Source organism: Tursiops truncatus, unplaced genomic scaffold (genome assembly GCF_011762595.2).
Source record: "Tursiops truncatus isolate mTurTru1 unplaced genomic scaffold, mTurTru1.mat.Y mat_scaffold_39_arrow_ctg1, whole genome shotgun sequence".
In the NCBI taxonomy this organism is placed as follows: Eukaryota; Metazoa; Chordata; class Mammalia; order Artiodactyla; family Delphinidae; genus Tursiops; species Tursiops truncatus.
This window is the reverse complement of record NW_022983296.1, coordinates 198,039-219,853: the sequence shown is the minus strand read 5'-3', so window position 1 is coordinate 219,853 and position 21,815 is coordinate 198,039. Positions and strand designations below refer to the sequence as shown.

At 42.8% G+C, this 21,815-nt stretch overlaps 1 long non-coding RNA gene across 1 annotated transcript; it reads right to left on the bottom strand.

Annotated features, from left to right (window-relative positions):
* Positions 1–3,694: 3,694 nt before the first annotated feature.
* On the bottom strand, positions 3,695–5,141 carry LOC117310805 (uncharacterized). Its single transcript, XR_004524851.2, has 2 exons — positions 4,928–5,141; positions 3,695–4,176 (listed from the first exon to the last, which is right to left on the bottom strand). It is a non-coding gene; the product is annotated as an uncharacterized lncRNA (long non-coding RNA).
* Between the last annotated feature and the right edge of the window lie 16,674 nt (positions 5,142–21,815).

Sequence of the window (21,815 nt, the reverse complement as noted above, 5' to 3'; positions counted from 1 at the left end):
TTTCATAAACTTACTGGCTATTTTTTCTGGAAAAAACAGATACATAAATATGGGAGTGTAGGAATCGCTCAGGCAAAATCCCAAATAATAGATACAGATGTTTAACTATCAGAAAGGTGGAGCATAACTTCCCAACTCCCTAAATGTGTCCTGCACGGAGTGACATCCTTCCAAACGGTACACATTGAATGGAAGGGAGTAAAGTTTGATGTTACAGTGAGGAACTTGACAAACTCTACCTCAGCCAGGTGATCAAGGGCAACATCAACAGTAGTAAGTCATCTGCAGAGCATGTGCCCTTGATATGAAGTGAAACACATAACCCCAGGCTAATCACGAGGGAAACAACAGGTAAATCCCAATTCGAGACTGTCAAGGTCATCAAAAACAAGAAATGTCTCAGAAACTATAACAACTAACAGTGTCCTAAAGAGAAATGGCAGCTAAATGGAATGAGGGTGAGATATCCTGAATGCAATCCTAGAAGAGAAAAAGGTAAGTCTAAGAAAATTTGAAAAAAGTGTGGGTTATAGTTAATAATCAGGTGTCAACACTAGTTCATTAATTGTAAAAATGTACCCTAATGACATGAAACCGTAATAAGAGAGGAAACTGAGTCTGGGCTACTTGTGAAATCCTGCACTATTCTTGCAAATTTTCTATAAATCTGAAACAATTTTAAAATGAAAATGTATTAAACAAATTTTTATTTTTTTCTAACACATATTATTTTTAAATTGTCCTACCAGTAATTACTATTAATTTCCCCTGTCACCTAGTTGTACTGCTTCATCTTGTTAAATAGAATTTATAACAGAGAGAAGGAAATTACCCATGATAGTAGAAAATTTCCAATAACACCAATTTTACATATTTTATGTTAAATTAAGAATGCACATGTGTATAATCATTTATTATATATTATGTTATTTGGGAGTTTTTTTTCTTTTGGCTGCTGTCATTTTACTGGTATGGCTGTATCCTGAGTCACTTTCTAAGAAGTCACTCACCAGAGATGTCTGTCAGGACTCAGAAGTGAGTCTACATGTCACTTCATGGCTGAACATATTCAGACAGCCCATTTATAAAATAAAAATAAAATAACTAATAATTCATTGTGACTGGTTCATTTATTCCAAGAATGCTTTTAAAAAATTTTGTTTCCATGCTTACATTTCATACTAATGGAACAAAAAATCAAATTATGTGCCAACTCAAATATTACATTAGAATAATGAGAACTGAGTTGTGACCACAAAAATTCAATGTTTCATCCTGATATTTTCTAATCAGAAGTGTTTTTTAAAATATTCAGGGCTTCCCTTGTGGCTCAGTGGTTGGGAGTCTGCCTGCCGATGCAGGGGAAACGTGTTCGTGCCCCGGTCCGGGAGGATCCCACATGCCACGGAGCGGCTGGACCCGAGAGCCATGGCCGCTGAGCATGCGCTTCCGGAGGCTGTGCTCCGCAACGGGAGAGGCCACAGCAGTGGGAGGCCCGCATACCGCAAAAAGAAAAAAAAGAAATTCAAACTCAGTTCCTAGGGGATAGCTGAAAGTGACAATATCAGAAAGCCCAAATAGCACACAAACTTGCAAGTGATTATAGATGTTGCCATATAATGTGCCAGAAATAAATTGCCTCTTAGAAATTACATAACATTACTTGAAGCTCAAACCCTGGAATGCTTCCCAATTTTGTCAGACTTACATGTTATTGTAATGTCTATATCCATTTAGCTCATGAGGTAGGTAAAGATAAAAAGTGATCTGTTCTTATGTGTTTAATACAGTTTAAAAAAGTACCTAATGCTCCTAAGAAATCAGGTTAGATCTGGAATACAGATGAAAATATGAAATGAAAGTACTTTGCTTTGTACAAGAGCAGTAGCCCACCATGTACAAATATGTCAGATGACAATGTACCTTCATGTTAAAAAAGAAAAAATGCCATCACTGCAAAAGAAAGCTTTATTGATTGTACTGAAGTAAAAGGAAAAACTAGATATGATATACCTCAGCTAATTACGAGTATATTGGGAAAAGATAATGTTGACATACAAATGCTCATGCTCACAGATATTATACAGGTGTAACTGTGGCACATGTACGAAGACGTAGAAGCCATGTTCCTCCACTGAGGGTGACGATGCCAAAATTGTGACCTGATCATTTCTTAACCTTAATGGACAAAATTTCTGCTCCCACAATTTAACATATGACCTTTAAAATGCTGTATAACGAGACGATGTGATATTTTAATGTCTGTTCTAAGTAGTACTTTAAACACACATAAGTCTATCCAACTGTCAGTCAGAAAGATCAGATACAATCAGCTATCATTCTATGCAAATGAATGGCATGTAGCAAATATTCATATATGTGTGTACCTATATAAAACATGTTAGCATATATGAATAAAATCAACTATGTTATATTAATATTGAATGTAAAATCATATTAACAAATGCACTGTGATGAAATAAGAAGCATCTAGGTATAAATAGATTACAAATTTTTATGCAGTTTTCACAATGGGATAATATTGTGAGCAAAGTGGAAATTGTAAAGAAAGTCGTCCAAGAAAAACATCTTGACTATAGGAAAAATCGCATGCTTATTATAAGGCCTCTCCCCTTGTTTACAACCAATGTCAGAAAGTAACCTTGAACTAGGTTAGGAGAATAAAAACTTTAACAAGACATAGGAATACTCTTTCTGTTGTAGAAAATAAACCAAAATAAAAAGTAAATGAATAAGCTACGAAGATTCTACAGATAGAAATATCAATTCTTATGGGAAAGAGGCTGAAAATAAATAACATTATAGATATCCTAATTTCACCTTTTGAATGGAGCTATACAACATTAAGCTAAAAACCTTCATATTCTCTATTAGCAGAAAATTTATTTGCTATGAATGTATTTAATTTACAAAAAGCAGCCCCTGTCTTAGCTTTTAAGTATTCTGTTGAAGTTTTAAGTTTTAATATATTTCATCTTAAATGATCTTATGAAGTATGCAATGGTTGGTATTTTAAAAATCGTCACTGTGCCTGGAAATTCTAAAAGTGATTCACGATTTTTTAAATTACATTCTTATAAAAATTTGGTATTGACATGAATATTATGACTTTTAATAATACTAGTCACATTGGAATATTGCAGAAGATTTTTCAATGAGCTTATGTGTATAAATATTTAAGACTGTCACTGTATTATGAGAAAATTTCAAACACAGCAATATTTTGACTTGAAAATGAGAAAAAAGCTAAGAACTACATCTTAAATATTGCTCATTGTGGGGCTTCCCTGGTGGTGCAGTGGTTAAGAACCCACCCCCCAATGCAGAGGACACGGGTTTGAGCCCGGGTCAGGGTAGATCCTACATACAGCGGAACAACTATGTCCGTGAGCCACAACTACTGAGCCTGCGCTCTAAGCCTGCGAGCCACAACTATTGAAGCCCACGCACCTAGAGTCCGTGCTCTGCAACAAGAGAAGCCACCGCAATGAGAAGCCGCGCGCCACAACAAAGAGCGGCCCCCGCTCGCCACAACTAGAGAAAGCCCATGCAACAACGAAGACCCAATGCACTCAAAAACAAAATAAGTTAAATAAATTTAAAAAAGAATTATTTGTAAAAATAAATAAATAATAAATATTGGTGACGTAAAGAAAATAGCACAACATGAAACTTGTGAGTTAAGTTTTATTGGGGGAAAAATAAAGACTATATCCTGGGAGACAGAATCTCAGATAGCTCCAAGAAACTGTTCCAAAGAGGCAGGGGGAAGGTCAGTGTATATGTAATTTTGGTGAAGGGGGAGTACACGCAATCGAGCACATATAATTTTTGCAGAAGGTTTCTGCTCGTCTCATGCAGGCTCCGGCTAGTGACGTCACCATGAAGGATTTCAGTGCTTCTCTAGACACGAGGAGATACAAGAACTGGGCTCATAAAATCAGCTCCTGAAAGTATCTAACTCTCTGAAGAGCTGTCCTGCCAGCTTCCCCCGAGCACAGAGCACGTCATTTCCGCTCTCCACCCTGAACTCCTTTCAGGGGGTGTTGAAGGTCAGCTGCTGCAGCAGTTGCACCAGCACCTGATTTAATCCTTATCGAGGTAGATGGCAAGTGCCGATCCATAGCTGACAATACGCTCCAAATAATTTTATTCCTTTAAGACGGAAAAGTAAAATACAATAAATTCTGATTCTGCCATGTTTAAACTATAAAACTTAACATAGTGTGTTTTACTACACTGTTTTTTTTACTCTTTTTTTTTTTTTTTTTTTTTTTTTTTGCGCTACGCGGGCCTCTCACGTTTGTGGCCTCTCCCGTTGCGGAGCACAGGCTCCGGACGCGCAGGTTTAGGGCCATGGCTCACGGGCCCAGCCGCTCCGCGGCATGTGGGATCTTCCCGGACTGGGGCACGAACCCGTGTCCCCTGCGTCGGCAGGCGGACTCTCAACCACCGCGCCACCAGGGAAGCCCTGATTTTTTACTCTTTCAATACGTTTTCAACTAGATCCACGTTACCTGCACATCATCCGTGTATAGTCTGTTAGTTAAGGTCTTTGAACAAAGGAATAAGTGGATAATTCCGTGCGGTTGAGAACAAGGGACGGAAACATTTCTCTTGGCCGCTAAAAAATAGGGACAGTTTTACAACCTTCCGGGGGCGTCTGAGGAAACGCAGCAGAGTCTGTCCGCGACGGTGAACTCTCCTGGTCGCCGGCGCCCCAGCTCCTTCCCCGCGGCCCGAGGGTCCGGGGCTCAGCCGCGCCGCCCGCGAGGACACGCCTTGGGCGGAGCTCCTCCCGCCAACCGCCCCGCGTCCGGAACAGACGCCCCGCCGGGAACAGCCTCCAGGCCGCCGGCCCCTCGGAGACCGGATCCGAGGGACAACAAGCGACATCGAACATTACCTGAGAAGGTGGGGATACACCGCGCGGGGCGGCCGGAAAGGAAGACGCGGAACCTCGAGGAGCGGACACAGCCCCTTTGCACCGGCCGGGGCACGGGCGGGGAACGTTTTCCTCCCGCAGACCAGCCAGCCCCACACGCGGGCCCGCAACCGCCAAGGCGCCTCCACTCCGTCCTCAGGGAAGACCGCCCATCAAGTCCGGGTGCAGTTGAGCATGCGCCCCATCGCCTGTGACATAGTGGCTTCGTGCCCCCCCCTGCAGGCCCTTGGGGGAAGTGTAGGATGCTCGAAATAATTGGAGAACATGGGGCCCCTCCCAGCCAGGATGCTAAGTTACTCAAAATCTCAGTGCCCCAGACTCTCTGCTGATGGCACTGGTGATGCTCTGATCCAGCCATGCCCGTTCTCTTGCCTGGGATGTGCCCCACTCTTTGGAGTCATGTCATCTGGTTTTTAGGTCATCCCCCCAAAAATGATAATAACCTCTATTCTATACTACAATGACAGTATCCATTTCAGGTCCCTAGAAAAGAGCCACCAATTTCCACCATCAGATTCTCCACTGGATCTTCAACCTGTTAGTCACAGAGGACAGCTGCTCTGCTTGGAATAAAATTCTCTATAGTAATATACAGAGTTGATCACAATCACAAATAACTGAAACAGAAGATGAGAGTAGAAAATCTATGGACTTTTCCTCATTTGAGAATAGGAGTCCACAGTTAATTCCAAGAAATCGTTAGCTATCTGAAGCAGTGGAATACAGCTGACATACCTTGGAGCTTGTCAGGGAGGGAATCAAACTGTGTTTTCCCTCATTTAGCAAATCCTCAAAAAATAAGGAAACAAGAAAAAACATTCTGCTTATGACCACCTTTATTCAATTATATTTTTATGCACAAGAAAGTAATGTAAAATACGTTAAATATAAAATATCAGAAAACAAAATGATAATGTATTTAAGATACACATTTCTAATATCCAAAATTATTTACAAAATTCAAAATCAGTTCCTTAAATAAACAAACTCATGAATTACATTTTAAAACTTATCCTTTCAGAACTTCACGTGGGATTTTCTGTTTTCAGACTTTGGAAAGCAATTTTTCCTTTAAAAATTTCTTCAGAACATACTTTTGTTACAGACTTTAAAATTAGCTGCTTAACAGATATACATGAAAATATCAGTTGTTTGAACCTTTCATAAACTTACACTCACATCATATAACAGCTCAACAAAGGCTTTGAAATAGCAAATGATTCTGCTTGTTGATTTTCTTCCAATAAGAGATTCAGGGACCCAGCAACCTTCGATTTGTGGATTGTCCAACAACAACGTGTGCTTTCAACTACGGGTATGTTCCTTGGGTTTATTCCACTCAGTTGTAAATGGAAAATGTATGGCAAATCAGGGAGCGTGTTTCCAGGGCCTGAGCCTCTACAAAGAAAATATCACTTCCATCCCCAATTTACTTGCTGGGAACCACTCCACTGTGAATGATCTTCGTGCTTAGGGCTCCAGAGAATGTGGACCTTTTAGACACAGCAGGTGGGGGCATCAGACAGAGCTCACCTTTGAGGAGAGCCCTTCTTGCAGTGTTCATGCTGGTGCAGGGAGGTTGGGTACAGGTGCCCTGTCTCTTGCTTGTGCTAGGACATCGACAGGTATTCTGATCACTCCTGCTACATGTCCGCCTGCATCTGCCCATGTTAGGAGGCCTGTGTACCTGTGCCTGCCTGAGCTCACTCACGCCAACAACCCATGTACTGTTGCTGGAGCCTGAGAACCTGTCTGGCTGTGCACGTGCCTATGCATCTCTGCATCGAAACTCTCTTTATATAATTTGAAAACTGAAGCCCAGAAAGAGTCAGGGACTTGTCTAGGACACCATATGTGAGCAGAGACAGGAATAAAAGTGAGGAATCCAGCTCCCTAAGCCAATACTCAGTCCCTCCCATCATGCTTGGTTTGAAATAAGAGCCCTTAAGATCCTGGTGAATTCCTGCCAACTCGGCTCAGTTTGGGCCATTACTCTCTCCGCATCTCCATGCAGACATATATATGTACAAATAGAAATAGGGTTAACAGCTGGGGATGATGCGAGGGTGGTTAGGGAAGAGAAAACAATATGTAAGTGTTGAGGAGAGCAAGAAGATGTTGGAGAGAGGTCTGCCATGGAACAGGGGCGTCCACCCCTCTGGCAGTGTGTCCAGAGGTCGAAAGAATGAGGGGGATTCTCCAAGTTCCCATAGTCCTGCCTGGGCGTGGGCCATCTCCCTCGTGTTCTCCAGCGGACAGGGCCTGGGGTCTTACAGTCCACCATTCTGATCTTCTAGACCCAGGCTGAGCACACACCCCATTCCCCAGTGTAGACAGTGCTGCAGGGGAGAAGGGCTTTCTTTCTCTACAAATTGTGTGCTTGCCGTGGCGGATTGCAAGTGCTTGGAAAGACTGCTGAGAAACTTGGTTCTCCACCACTGACCACTGTGTTCTGAGAGTTTGGCAAAATGCTTTCCACTTCACGGAGGTCCTGCAGAGGAGGGATTAGCTGGGAAACGAGGCCTTGTGAGCACAAGGGGGCACAGCCTCAGACCCAGAGACAGGGTTCTAGGAAGAAGACCAGTCTTAGTTGGTGCCTCGTGGTCCTCATTTGGATGGGGGGATATCATTGTTTTGGCTGAAGTCATCCCTGACGAGCAAAGAGACACCACAGTGATGGACAAAACGGTGGGGAAAAGGAAGCTTCTGGGGCCACTTTCACTGCACTGCCCTGGAGCCTGTATGTTCTACTCTATGCCCCTGTGACTCTGAAGAGCTTCTGTGTTGAGGACACCCAAATAAAGGTACCAGTTTTTGAGGGGTGTGCAGGCCCAGGACCACAGTTGTAGTGCTGGTCACCTAGGAGCAGACAGACTTTTGCATCACTGATGCCCACTGAGGGCCACGTAGAGGGCTTTGTGGTCCCCCCTGTTACACATACAACTTTAAACTCTTGTCAGTAGCATTCACCTCCATAGTCCAGCTGGTTAAAAGGGAGGAGGGCGCCAAGATAGTCACACATATTCCTTCAGCAACTATGCACCATGCACTCCTTCTCTGCCAGGTGTCCTTGTGTGGGGCACAAAGTGACCAAGAGTTCCCTAGTTTCCAGGAGCTCACAGCCTGGAGCAGAGATGGCCAAAAGTACAGGAGCAAGACATATGAAAGAAAAGAGCCAATGGGAGACTGGAAATAAAGACTGTGCTCTGAGGGAGGTTTGGGGAGTCCCTGGGTAGGAGGGTCTCAGAGGCCTCACTGGAGTGACAGTTACGGGGACCAGAATGACAACAGCAAACCAACCCTCACACATCTGGGAGCAGCATGTCAGGGAGAAGTCACCACTGCTGCAGAAACCTGTGGGCAGAGGTGAGTGGACCAGAGATGTTAGAAAGTGATGAGTAGAACTGGAGAAAAAACTGCGGGGGTTAGGGGGAGTCAGGAAGTCAGGGCCATATCCTGGGGTCTGCTAGACTGTTAGGTATCTGTTTCTTTCTAAAATTTACCCCAAACCTTGCATTTAAAATTACATATATTTAATAGCTCGCAATTTTTGTGGGTAATAAATACGGGCAGAGCTTAATGGACTCCTCTGCATCAAGGTGTCTCACAGGCTGGGGCTGCAGCCTCAACTGATACTCAAGTGACAGAGGATTTGGTCCCAACTTTACTCACAGGTTTCAGGATGCAGGTTGGATTTGGAGTTTGAGTTCCTTTCTATGTGTTGACTTGGGCAATGCCTCGATTCTCTCCTTTGTGAGGCTCTTTATATGACAGCTCAAAACATCTGTGCTTGATTCCTCAATTCACGGATAAGAGAGAGAGAAGTGGAAAATTAGAGAGGGAATAAAAGGAAGGTGAGCGATTTTTGAAATTAAAGTGTACGCATGACATTCCATCACTTCGGCTAAAATCTACTGATTGGGGTATTTGCTAACCACTTAGTAGTTACACAGGGGTATGTATAGCAAAGAAGGGGTCACTGGGTGCCATGTGGAGGCTGCCCACCACACAGGCCAATTTGAGTCACTTGAGTCTCATTCAAGTTATAACAGGAAACTCAACAGTTTTACTCCAAAGGGTGACAATGTGTGAATTTCCATTAATTTCAACTCCCTCATGCTGCTGACCTAAAAATGAGGCCAAAAGGGGAAGTGACAGTTCCAATATCACCTTCCTGAGACTCAGACGTCTTTTGAGTTATTTTATGCTGTGTCCCACCCCTTCTTGTAATTTTCCAGTCTCTCCTTTGTGCCTTAGACACACGTGACACTAGCCACAGCTGTTATACATATTATCTCAATGCACATGGTGATGCTCCGAGAAAGGACATTCTAGTCCGATCTCCACTGTGTAGGTTGGAAGACTGAGGAACAGCTGAGAGGAGCAGGGTGTTTTCCAGGACACAGAACTGGTGAGAAAGGGGACTGATTTCAGTTCTATCTCCTGAAATTTAGGACCCTAGTTACATTTCCAGACAGCTGTGGCCAGGGTTGTGTCACCTCATCGTGTACAAAAAAGAGGATGACATGGGGGGGTGGAGCAGTTAACAGCATAGAAGCGGATTTGGGTAGATTTGATTGAAAGGAGGATCCCAGGTAATAAAATCTTGAATAAGTGACCTCACTTCCTTGGTGAGAGGTCCCAACAGAACTTAAACACTGGTAACAAGGCAACCACATTATAGGGAGAGCCCCCCAAGAGCTCACTTGATGGGAGACTCTCAAGAGAATAATCTATTCTCCTGTTGTTCCCCACTTTTCAGAGGCTCTGGGCTGAGGGACTTTTTGGTTGCTGTGGACATTGCTCAGCCCTCATCACCGATACCTCTGGCCATTTGGCAGGAGGCACTGAAAGGTAACAGAGGGCAGCCCAGCATTGTTTGTGTGTGAAGGGGGTGGCGGGGCCAGGGGATGAGGGGTACATCCTTCCAGGGCAGGAGCAGGTTGTCAGGTGTCAGCAGCCTGGGGGGTCTGTCATGCCCAAACCCCAGTTCGTGGCTGGCCTGATGAGAGGTGAGGGCTCGAGACCAAGATCATCTGCACACATGTTAAACCTGATCCTTAGAGCTTTCATCTGCTCTCTCCCCTGGCTGGGGGACTGGGGGATTTGACAGATGCCTCTCTGTTCCTGAACTGAGGAATAGAAATTCTCATGGGGACTCTCGCTGTGGCAATGTTCAGGTAGACTCCTGATCACTCCTGGCCCACCTACCAGACAGTTCTTTGCACAGTTCCACCCAGAGATCTTTGTGGAGCTGGTCAATGGGTTCAACTCTTCCACGTTTCGAGGCAAGGGGCAGGCTGCCAACAACATCAAATTCTGGTCTTCAGTCAGAACAGGTGCAGAGGAGTCTCAAATCTCAAGACTTACAGGTGATCAGAGTTGGCCTAGAACCCAAACATGAATCTGGCAAGTGCCTGGGGTCCTCTGAGGAATGTGGTTTTCCAGGGCCTTCTGCTCCACATCAAGAGCAGACCAAGCCTCAGGCAGCTTAGAGGGAATGTCATGCAGCCCGTGCTTTGGGCAGTTCCCTGTTTGACCTGCATGATCTTGAGTACTTGTTTGTAATTCCCAACCGTCTATTTTCTCATGTCTACAGTGGTGTTTACTGATGACTAACTGGGATGATGCACTTAAAACAGGGAGGTGCTGGTGTTCCTCAGATAACAGAATGCTTTGAAGGCGTCAACGGTCTATTACCCCCCTCTGCTTAAATTGTACTTTTAAACATAGAAACTTTTTCGGGGTTGACACTCAGGTCCTCCTCTTGCACCAGTTCTTGAGATACTAGGAGTTTCTGGTCTGAACTCCACATCCTGATCCTACTGGTGATTTATGGTGTTGCCATTGTGTATATGTCCTTCCTTGTCTACACGGTGTGAAAAGAGACAACCCTGTCCCCAGAAGATGCCTGAATAATGCTGCCCCTCAAAACAGGCACAAGGAAGAATCAGAGAGAGTCCCTGGTGCCAGCTTTCCCAGGTAGAAACATCACCTACACCACGCTGTTCCTGTACTCCGATCAGGCCTTCACTACTGCCCAGCAGGTCCTGCATGATCAGTTTCATAGGTGAGGGCTGCCCCAGCCACAGCATGGTGGGGAGTGCCCCACCTTTATCTGTGTGTCTTTGGAATGTCACCGCACCTCTCTGAGCTTCACTTTGCTCTTCTCACAAGTAGGTGGATAAAAGTATGAACCTCCTAGTGTCACTGTAGCAAGTCACGGTAGATGCTTGCCTGGTGGCTGGCTCTGAAGAGAAGGCTGCTGGCCATGCTGTGTGTCTTCACATATATATTTCTCTCTCCCCAGTGAAGAAACTCTCTGCCTCATCCAGCACCGGCCTGTGGTCTTTGTGAGTTTGGAAAAGCACATGAAAATCACCCTGATTTCCTATTTGCAAAGAAGCTTTGTGTTTGCATCCATCTTGTTCTGGACCTAGTCCTTGGTGTGGACAGATTAGGAATTTCTGGTAGCAGGCAGAGGAGCTCAAGGTCCACCCAGATACCTGGGATGGTTCTGGTTGGCATTCACTCATTCAGCAATACAGATTAAGTACCCAGTACATGCAGGCATTTTCCTAGACACTAAATTTAAAGAATAAAACAGACACAATCCCTGGGGCTAAATTATAAACTGAGTTTCAGACCATCTCTCTAGACATCTTAAGTAGTCATGTCCAGACTGCATTAGAAGTGATGCCCTCATGGCTGCCTCTGGATATGGGTGCTCCTCCCATATTACAACACAAATATGAACCACAGGACCAACTAAAACTCTGAGTGGTCTTGGACTCACAGGCTCCTCTGTCGACCCAAATACCACTGTGCTAGGCCTCAGCACAGAGTGGGAGTCTGGAGGCTGTGCTGGGCAAGGACAGGCAGAACACTGGAGCTCACACACCTTTCAGTTCCCATAGGAATGCTTATGTCTGGAGGTTTACCCCAAAGAAGCAAATGAGTCAGAAAGCTGTGGATAGGGTCCCAGCCTCCCTGGGAATCAGAGGGGTTGAGTTGGTCCCCGAGAGACTCATCCCCTCCATAGCCCCATCTCACTCCACCTGCCCTCCCTACATCTACCTCCTCTGGCACACATAACTGGGGACCAGAAGAGGTGAGGTGAGCAACATGTTCACAAAGCTCTCTCAAGCTCAGTCCTGATGCTCATGTGCATGAACGGTGGAGTATGCTGTGCCCATGACCTTGGAGAGAAGAGTGTCAGTAAGAAGACCAGACTCACACAATCTCTGTCGGGCTCAGGCCTTCCAGTGCAAGGATAACCACAGTGGGGTTGGAAGTGGGCTGAGGCCATCATCTGGGTCCAAGAGCCAAAGGAGGGTGCTTCCGTTGCACAGCATTGAGTGAGGCAGGCATCCGGCTCTGTTCCACACGTGACCCCCCACGCTCTGTCTCTCATCTTAGGCACCTGGTTGTGTTAGTACCTGCAGCTCACCTGGCAGCCCCTGCTCTGCCCCTTTTTTAGGCTAAAGTTGGCCTATATGCAGGTCAGTTTGCCTGCCTCAGACATGAAACACCATGCCCCATTTTCCTGGTCCAGAAGGAGATTTTAGAGTCCACAGAGACAAAGCCAGACGGTAAGAGGGACTGCAGGCAGGGAAGATTCTCTGCGTTAGGGTTTAGGGGCTGGGTATTCCTTTTAAAGACAGTAGATGTTTCTGTTTGGGGGAAGGCACAGGGAGTCAGTTACGTGGGTGAACCTTTCTCTTTATCCTGCTCTAGTGCCAGCTCCAAGGTTCTTGCTTGCTGAAGGGTCAGAAGATGGGTCAACGCAGTGCTAGAGACAGCTGCACCAGGACCATTGGCTCTGATGGGCGTGCGGAGTAGGTGGGCGCTCATGGTGGGCCTGGGGCCCCACACCTGCCTTTCCATGGCATGGACTCCTATGATCAGGGTGCAGATCCCCAGCTCCACCACTTATCAACCACGTAACCTGGGCAAGTTCACTGTCCACCTGAGATCAGTAGAGATGGACAATGAGAGGACTTCCCACACAGTGGCTGTGCAGATTAAAAGAGGTAGAACAGGCAGAACATCAGGCAGAGCCTGGTCCATTGCTTGGGGGAGGAGAGCTCACTGTGTGCAGCCAGGTACCCGGGTCAGCTCCCAATCTGCCCAGAGACTCAGCAGCCTCAACACCTATTACACACCTGAAGTGCACTTAACCTCAAGGGACAGAAACAGACAAAGCCCCTGGTTGTAGCTGTACAGAGGAATGTGCATTTGAACAAGGAATTAGAGCAGAAGGGTGACTGGGGTGTGTGGAAGATGCTCCCTTGGTTTGGGCAGAATTGAGCTGCCTTGTGGAGCTGGCAGTTAGTGGAGATGGGCAGGCTGGGCTACATCCTCCACTTCTGAGCTCCCACTGTCAGTGACGCCCCTGTCTGGTATGCAAAGATGGTGTGTGGCAGACCCATGTGACGTTCCCCCTGCTCCCCAGGACGTGTTCAAGAAGGTGGTTCCCGCTCAGTGCCTGGGCTCCATCTGGTCCCAGAAAACACATTTGGAAATGAGCACATGGCACCAACCATCCATGCCACTGTCACCCAGTTCAACAGTGTGACCAAGTGCGTCATCACCACCTGCCTCGGAGATCTGGGCATGATGGCCCAGGAGAGGGCCTGGGTGGTGAAGCACTGTATGAAAGTGGCCAGGGTCTGCCATTGGAGGTCCAGCAGAGTAGCTCTCCAGAGTCCTGGAACTGCCACTTCCAATGTAAGAGATTTTAGGATTGAAGTCTGTGGTCTAAACCCCTGCACCATCCCTATGAGGCAGGGGATAGATGGGTCCCAGGGTGAACAGCTGGAGTTTCTCCCCTGTGAACAGATACTCCAAAATATCAGGAGTGAGAGAGGAGGCTGGGCCCTGCCCAGATAAGAGATAAAAGAGCACATATTCCTCATTCTCGAAGTCAAGGAAACCTTCCCAAATACACACATGCAGAAAGGCTCATTGAAAGTCAAAAAGGGAGGGTGAGGGTTAGAGTTAGGGTTAGGGTTAGGGTTAGGGATAGGGTTAGGGTTTGTGATGTCTGCGTACATCCGTGTTGCTCCCAACCTCCAGGAGAGTTGGAAAATATGAGAATGTACGACCAACGGGACACACGGAGGAGGACGCCAGGCACGGACACACTCTCCTGTTCACACAAAACAGCCCCGTGGTCCCCGTTACCCGAGGGGAACCACGGCGTGCTGGTCGACCCATCCAGTATACCCAAACCTTCCCAGAGCTCAGCGCCAGCCTCAGAAGCTATAGACCTGCTCGGTCAATCTCTGGCGACAACATGAACTGCCCACCTCCCGGCGCCACCGAAACAGTCGCCGCCAGCGTCGCCGGTCTCCCGGAACACTGCCTCGGGCACGGCGGCTGAGTCCCAGCCCTCGCAATGGGCACTGAAGCTCCGGATGGAAGGGACGGTCTCGAAGCGGCGGCAGCCACTTGGCGCCCGACAAGCGGCGGGAAAGTCTGAGGCATGGATCCCGATTGCCGGCCGGCGAGGGTACAGCGCAGGCCTCCCAAATGCACGAGTTCGTCCCGGGGCGTCCGTCTCGGCGCTAGATCCTGTATCAGTACCGCGGGAAGCGACCCCGGCCACAGAAGAAGAGGGCGGGGGACTGGGAAGAGGTCGCCGGGAGGCTGCCGCGGAGAAGCGCTCCCCACGCGATTCCCGGCCGGGCGGGCGTACTAGCGGCCCACAGCGCTAGGGCGGGTCCCTGCTCCTGGGAGCACTTAGGGATTTTGCGGGGACTTGGGCTGTGTGGACTCTAAAACTGAGACCATGAAAGTACACGTAGAAAACATGTATGAATGATTTTTATTCTGTGGTTTCAAAATGGAGTCCTTGTAAAGCATTTTTTTTTGCATGTTTTTTAGAAGTGCAAAAATCATCCAAGAAATGAATGATAAACTTGAACACAAATTCATCTTTACATATTCCACAAGCAAAGTCCAATGATAAGAAACCGGTGTGTGAGCAACATTTGTGCAAATACATGTGTAATAAGATTACTGATATCAGAATTATTTAATATAAAAACGGAACATTCAGTAAACATAGCCATTAAGAGGGATCAGGTAAGGAAATTCTAGTATGTCTACACAATGCAATATTATTAATTTGTATTTAGTTTTTGATATTTTTACATGAAGTAAATCTATAGGTGTAAAGATGTTGACTTGGAAAGATGTTGATGATGGACTCTTCAATGGAAATAGCAAGTTGTAGGATTTCCACTGGTGCTAAAAATAAAAATTAAAGCATACACACACAAACACACAGGAGAGACTATAGCATCCATCTGATCCTACGGGAAAATATGACTCTGGAATCAACCACATAAATGTGTCATTCAGGAGAAAGATCATCTAAATCACCTTATTCATTCCTTAATCAAATTTTCATTTATTAACAACTATTTTCTGAGACCCTCCAATATTTCAGAATTTGAACTGTTATGAGGATTGAAAGGTAAATAATACTATGGCCTTACTTTCATAGACTTCTTCTTCTTAATACAGTAAATTAAATTACCCTGCAAAATAAAACTACTGATATTAAAAATTAAATGTAAATAAGGGTTTGCCCATTGTATAATTCCAAAATCTTGCTACTAGTTTACAAAGAAAAGTTGGCACTTTACAAAGTAAAGTTGACATTGAAAACATTGTCAGTTCTGGATCCTTGATTAGGCTGTATATTTTCAGAAAGGTTGGGTTATTAAAAATACTGTCTAAAATTCTGGACTTCTGTAAAGTTGCACTGCAAGATTTAGAAAGAGTAAAGCTAGATTTCTTTTCCTAAGAGCCAGGTTTCCTGTTTACTCTATCATGAAATAAGTATTTTTTAAAATTAATTGTTTGGATTCGAAAATAAAGTTTTGAAAATCAATAATGGCTTTTATTAGAATAGAAAATCTGCTGCACATGTGCCTTAGAATTCCATTTATCTGCCATTTTATTTGAACATCCATGGGACACCATTTTCAAGAATACTGTACAAGAGGATCTCTATTTAAATCATTATTTTGAGCTCCTAATTTTCTCTTAGCTTAATTTTAGAGAATCCAAAACACTCCAAATAACACAGTATTGTCATATAGACATTTCCTGAAATGTGCTATAAGCTATATACATTATTGATAAATTTGAAATGAAATGTATTGATAAATACATAATAAAAAATGTATTTTGTTTCTGTTACTATTATGCAAGAATGCACTTTTAAGAAAGAAATGTTATACGACATGCAAGAATCTCTGGAAGTTGCATGAAAATGCTTTTGTATTTAATAACCGAAAATTATGTAGTTCTAGACTTTGGTTATTTTTCTTAAGTTTTCAGTAGCATATTAAATTATGTATTCATTATTTCATCAATGTGACCATTTTTAGAGTTTGCTTTACTCCCAAGTGTAAATTAGAACTCATTAACTCCTGATAGTTTTCTATCAATAAATTATTCTTTTCTAAAAAATATAAATAAAATACATAAATTTATTTATTAAAAAAAGGGATCCTATAATGAAAGAAATTTCTCTTCTAAAAAGCAGTGATGTACAGGGTTAAAAGTTCTTGTGCAATGTGCAGATAAAATAAAAATGAAGTTGGTTGCAATTGTCATCTTTAGTGCAATTTCACCACTCTGGTTTTCTTCAGTATACCTGGAAAATTAAATCTGTGATCACTCTTAAAGTCATATCTTTTTTAAAAACATACATCTTTATTAGAGTATACTTACTTCGCAATACTGTGCTAGTTTCTGTTGCACAACAAAGCGAGTCAGACATATGCATACACATATCGCCATTTCCCCTCCCTCTTGAGGCTCCCTCCCATCCTCCCTATCCCACCCCTCTAGGTCATCACAAACATCTAGCCGATCTCCGTGTGCTATGCTGCTGCATCCCACCAGCCAAATGTTTTACATTCGGTAGTGTAAATACGTCGATGCTACGTTCACTTTGCCCCCCACGCTGTGTCATCAAGTCCATTCTCTATATCTACCTATTTATTCCTGCCCTGGAACTATGTTCATCAGTACCTTTTTTGTTTTTCTTAGATTCCATATATATGCGTTAGCATACGGTATTTTTTTTTTCCTCTCTCTGACTTACTTCAGTCTGTATGACAGACTATGTCCATCCACCTCACTACAAATAACTCAATTTCGTTTCTTTTTATGGCTGAGTAATATTCCATTGTATATATGTGCCACATCTTCCTTATCCGTTCATCTGTCGATGGACATTTAGATTGCTTCCATGTCCTGGCTATTGTAAATATCGCTGCAATTAACATTGTGGTGCATGTCTCTTTTTGAATTATGGTTTTCTCAGGGTATATGTCCAGTAGTGGGATTGCTGGGTCATATGGTAGTTCTCTTTTTATTTTTTTAAGGGGCCTCCATACTGTTTTCCATAGTGGTTGTATCAATTTACATTCCCACCAACAGTGTGGGAGGGTTCCCTTTTCACCACACCCTTTCCAGAATTTATTGTTTCTAGCTTTTTTGATAACGGCCATTCTGATTGGCATGAGGTGATACCTCATTGTAGTTTTGGTTTGCATTTCTCTAATAATTCGTGATGTTGAACATCTTTTCATTTGCCTCTTGGCCATCTGTATGTCTTCCTTGGTGAAATGTCTATTTAGGTCTTCTGCCCATTTTTTAATTGCATTGTTTGCTTTTTTGATATTGAGCTCCATGAGCTGTTTGTATATTTTGGAGGCTAACCCTTTGTCTGTTGCTTCATTTGCAAATATTTTCTCCCATTCTGCGGATTGTCCTTTTGTCTTGTTTATGGTTTCGTTTGCTGTGCAAAAGTTTTAAGTTTAATTAAATCCGATTTGTTTATTTTTGTTTTTATTTCTGTAACTCTAGTAGGTGGGTCAAAAAAGATGTTGCTGTGGTTTATGTCAAAGAGTGTTTTTCCTATATTTTCCTCTAAGTGTTTTATAGTGTCTGGTCTTACATTTTTAAGTCTTTAAACCATTTGGAGTTTATTTTTGTGTATGTTGTTAGGGAGTATTCTAATTTCATTCTGTTACATTTGCCTATCTAGTTTTCCCAGCACCAATTATTGAAGAGGTTGTCTTTTCCCCATTGTATGTTCTTGCCTCCTTTGTCATAAATTAGGTGCCCATAAGTTTGTGGGTATCTGTACCATCCTGTACCATGGATCTATATTTCTGTTTTTGTGCAAATACCATACTGTTTTGGTTATTGTAGCTTTGTGGTACAGTTTGAGGTCAGGGAGCATGATTCCTCCAGCTCTGTTTTTCTTTCTCAAGACTGCTTTGGCTATTCGGGGTCTTTTTCCTTTCTATATGAATTGCAATTTTTTTTGTTCTAATTCTGTGAAGAATGCGATTGGTACTTTGATAGGGATCGCATTGAATCTGTACATTGCTTTGGGTAGTATAATCATTTTCACAATATTGATTCTTCTAATCCAAGAATATGGTATATTTCTCCATCTGTCTACGTCACCTTTGATTTCTTTCATCAGTGTTTTATAGTTTTCTGAGTACAAGTCTTTCACCTTCTTAGGCAGGTTTATTCCTAGATATTTTATTCTTTTTGTTGTAATGGTAAATAGGAGTGTTTCCTGAATTTTTCTTTCTGATTTTTTGTTGTTGGTGTATAGGATTGCCAGAGATTTCTGTGCATTAATTTTGTATCCTGCAACCATACCAAATACAATGATTAGTTCTAGTAGTTTTCTGGTGACATCTTTAGGATTTTCTATGTGTAGTATCATGTTATAAGCAAATAGTGAAAATTTTACTTCTTCTTTTCCAATTTGGATTCATTTTATTTATTTTTCTTCTCTCATTGCCGTAGTTAGGACTCCCAAAACTATGTTGAATAAGAGTGGTGAGAGTGGACATCCTTGTCTTGTTCCTGATCCTGGTGGAAATGCTTTCAGTTTTTTACCATTGAGTATGAGGCTTGTGGTGGGTTTGTCATATATGGCCTTTATTATGGTGAGGTAGCTTCCCTGTATGCTCATTTCCTGGAGAGTTTTTATCATAAATCAGTGTTGAATTTTTTCAAAAGCTTTTCCTGCATCGATTGAGATGATTGTATGGTTTTTATTCCTTAATTTCTTAATGTGGTGTATCAGATTGTTTTATTTGCGTATATTGAAGAATCCCTGGGACCAATCCCACTTGATCATGGTGTCTGATCCTTTTAACGTGCTGTTGGATTCTGTATGCTAGTATTTTGTTGAGGATTTTTACATCTATGTTCATCAGTGATATTGCCCTGTAGTTTTCTTTCTTTGTGATATCTTTTCTGGTTTTGTTTGGTATCAGGGTGATGGTGGCTTCATACAGTGAATTTGGGAGTCTTTCTCCCTCCGCAATTTTTTGGAAGAGTTTGAGAAAGATCGGTGTTAGCTCTCCTCTAAATAGTATTTGATAGAATTCAATAGAATAGAATAGAATAGAATTTGTCTGTGAAGCCAGCTGGTCCTTGACTTTTGCTTGTTGGAAGATTTTTTTAATATAAATTTATTTATTCATTCATTTATTTAATTTTTGGCTGCATTGGGTCTTCACTGCTGCACACGGGCTTTCTCTAGTTGTGGTGAGCGGGGGCTACTCTTTGTTGTGGTGCACAGTCTCCTCATTGCGGTGGCTTCTCTTGTTGTGGAGCACAGGCTCTAGGCATGCGGGCTTCAGCAGTTGTGGCACATGGGCTTCAGTAGTTGTGGCTTGCAGGCTGTAGAGCACAGGCTCAGTAGTTTTGACGCACGGGCATAGTTGCTCCACGGTATGTGGGATCCTCCCGGACCAGGGCTTGAACTCATGTCCCCTGCATTGACAGGCGGATTCTTAAGCACTGCACCACCAGGGAAGCCCTGCTTGTTGGAAGATTTTTAATTACCGTTTCAATTTCATTACTTGTGATACATCTCTTTATATTTTCTAATTCTTCCTGGTTCAGTCTTGGAAAATTGTACCTTTCCAGGAATTTGTCCATTTCTTCATGGCTGTCCATGTTATTGGCATACAGTTGTTTGTAGTAATCTCTTATAATCCTTTGTATTTCTGCAGTGTCAGTTGTGATTTCTACTTTTCTTTTCTAATTTTATTGATTTGTGTCCTCTCCCTTTTTTTTTTGATGAGTCTGCCTAAGGGTTTATCAATTTTGTTTATCTTCTCAAAGAACCAGCTATTAGTTTTATTGATCTTTGCTTTGTTTTATTCATTTCTATTTCATTTATTTCTGCTCTGATATTTATGATTTCTTTCCTTCTACTGACTTTGGTGTTTTCTTAGTACTTTTTCTCTAGTTGTTTTATGTGTAGGGTTAGCTTGTTTATTGGAGATTTTTCTTGTGTCTTGAGGTGAGATTGAATGGGTATAAATTTCCCTCTTAGCACTGGTTTTGCTGCGTCCCATAGGTTTTGGGTCAGGGTGATTTCATTGTCATTTTTTCTATGTTTTTTAATTTCTTGTTTGATTTCTTCAGTGATACCTTAGTTATTTAGTAGTGCACTCTATAGCCTCCATGTATGTGTATTTCTTACAGTTTTATTCTTGTAATTGAATTCCAATCTCATAGCATTGTGGTCAGAGAAGATGCTTGATATGATTTCAATTTTTGTAAATTTTCCGAGGTTTGATTTGTGACCCAAGATATGGTGAATCCTGGAGAATGTTCTGTGTGCACTTGAGAAGAAAGTGTATTCTGCCATTTTGGGGTGGCATGTTCTACAAATATCAATTAGGTCTATCTGCTCTATTGAGTCATTTAAAGCTTGTGTTTCCTTATTTATTTTCTGTTTGGATGATCTGTCCATTGGTGTAAGTGGGGTGTCACAGTCCCTGCTATTATTGTGTTATTGTTGATTTCTACTTTCATGGTTGTTAGCATTTGCTTTATGTATGGAGGTGCTCCTATGTTGGGTGCATAAACATTTATAATTGTTATATCTTCTTCTTGGATTGATCCTTTGTTCATTATATGGTGTCCCTTCTTATGTCTTGTAATAGTCTTTATTTTAAAGTCTACTTTATCTGATACAAGTATTGCCACTCCAGGTCTCTTTTGATTTCTATTTGCATGGAACACCTTATTCCATCCCTTCACTTTCACTCTGTATGTGTCCCTAGGTCTGAAGTGGATCTCTTGTAAACAGCATATATATAGGTCTTGTTTTTGTATCCATTCAGCCAGTCTATGTCTTCTAGTTGGGACATTTAATCCATTTACATTCAAGGTTATTATTGATATGCATGTTCCTATTACCATTTTCTTAAGTGTTTTGAGTTTGTTTTTGTGGGTCTTTTTCTTCTGTTGTGTTTCCCGCTTAGAGAAGTTTCTTTAGCATTTGTTGTAAAGCTGCTTTGGTGGTGCTGAATTCCGTTAGCTTTTATTTGTCTGAAAAGTTTTGACTTCTCCATCGAATCTGAATGAGATCCTTGCTGGGTAGAGTAATCTTGACTGTAGGTTGTTCTCTTTCATCACTTTAAGTATAACCTGCCACTCCCTTCTGGCCTGCCATGTTTCCACTGAAAAATCAGCTGATAACTTTATGGGGATTACTTTATATGTTACTTTTGTTTTTCCCTTGCTGCTTTTAATATTTTTCTTTGAATTTAATTTTTGTTAGTTTGATTAATATGTGTCTTGGTGTGTTTTTCCTTGGGTTTATCCTATGTGAAACTGTCTGTGCTTCCTGTACTTGGGTGATTATTTCCTTTGCCATGTTAGGGAAGTTTTCCATGGTAATCTCTTCAAATATTTTCTCATACACTTTCTTTTTCTCTTCTTGTTTTGGGACCTCTATTAATTGAATGTTTGTGCATTAGTGATGGCCCAG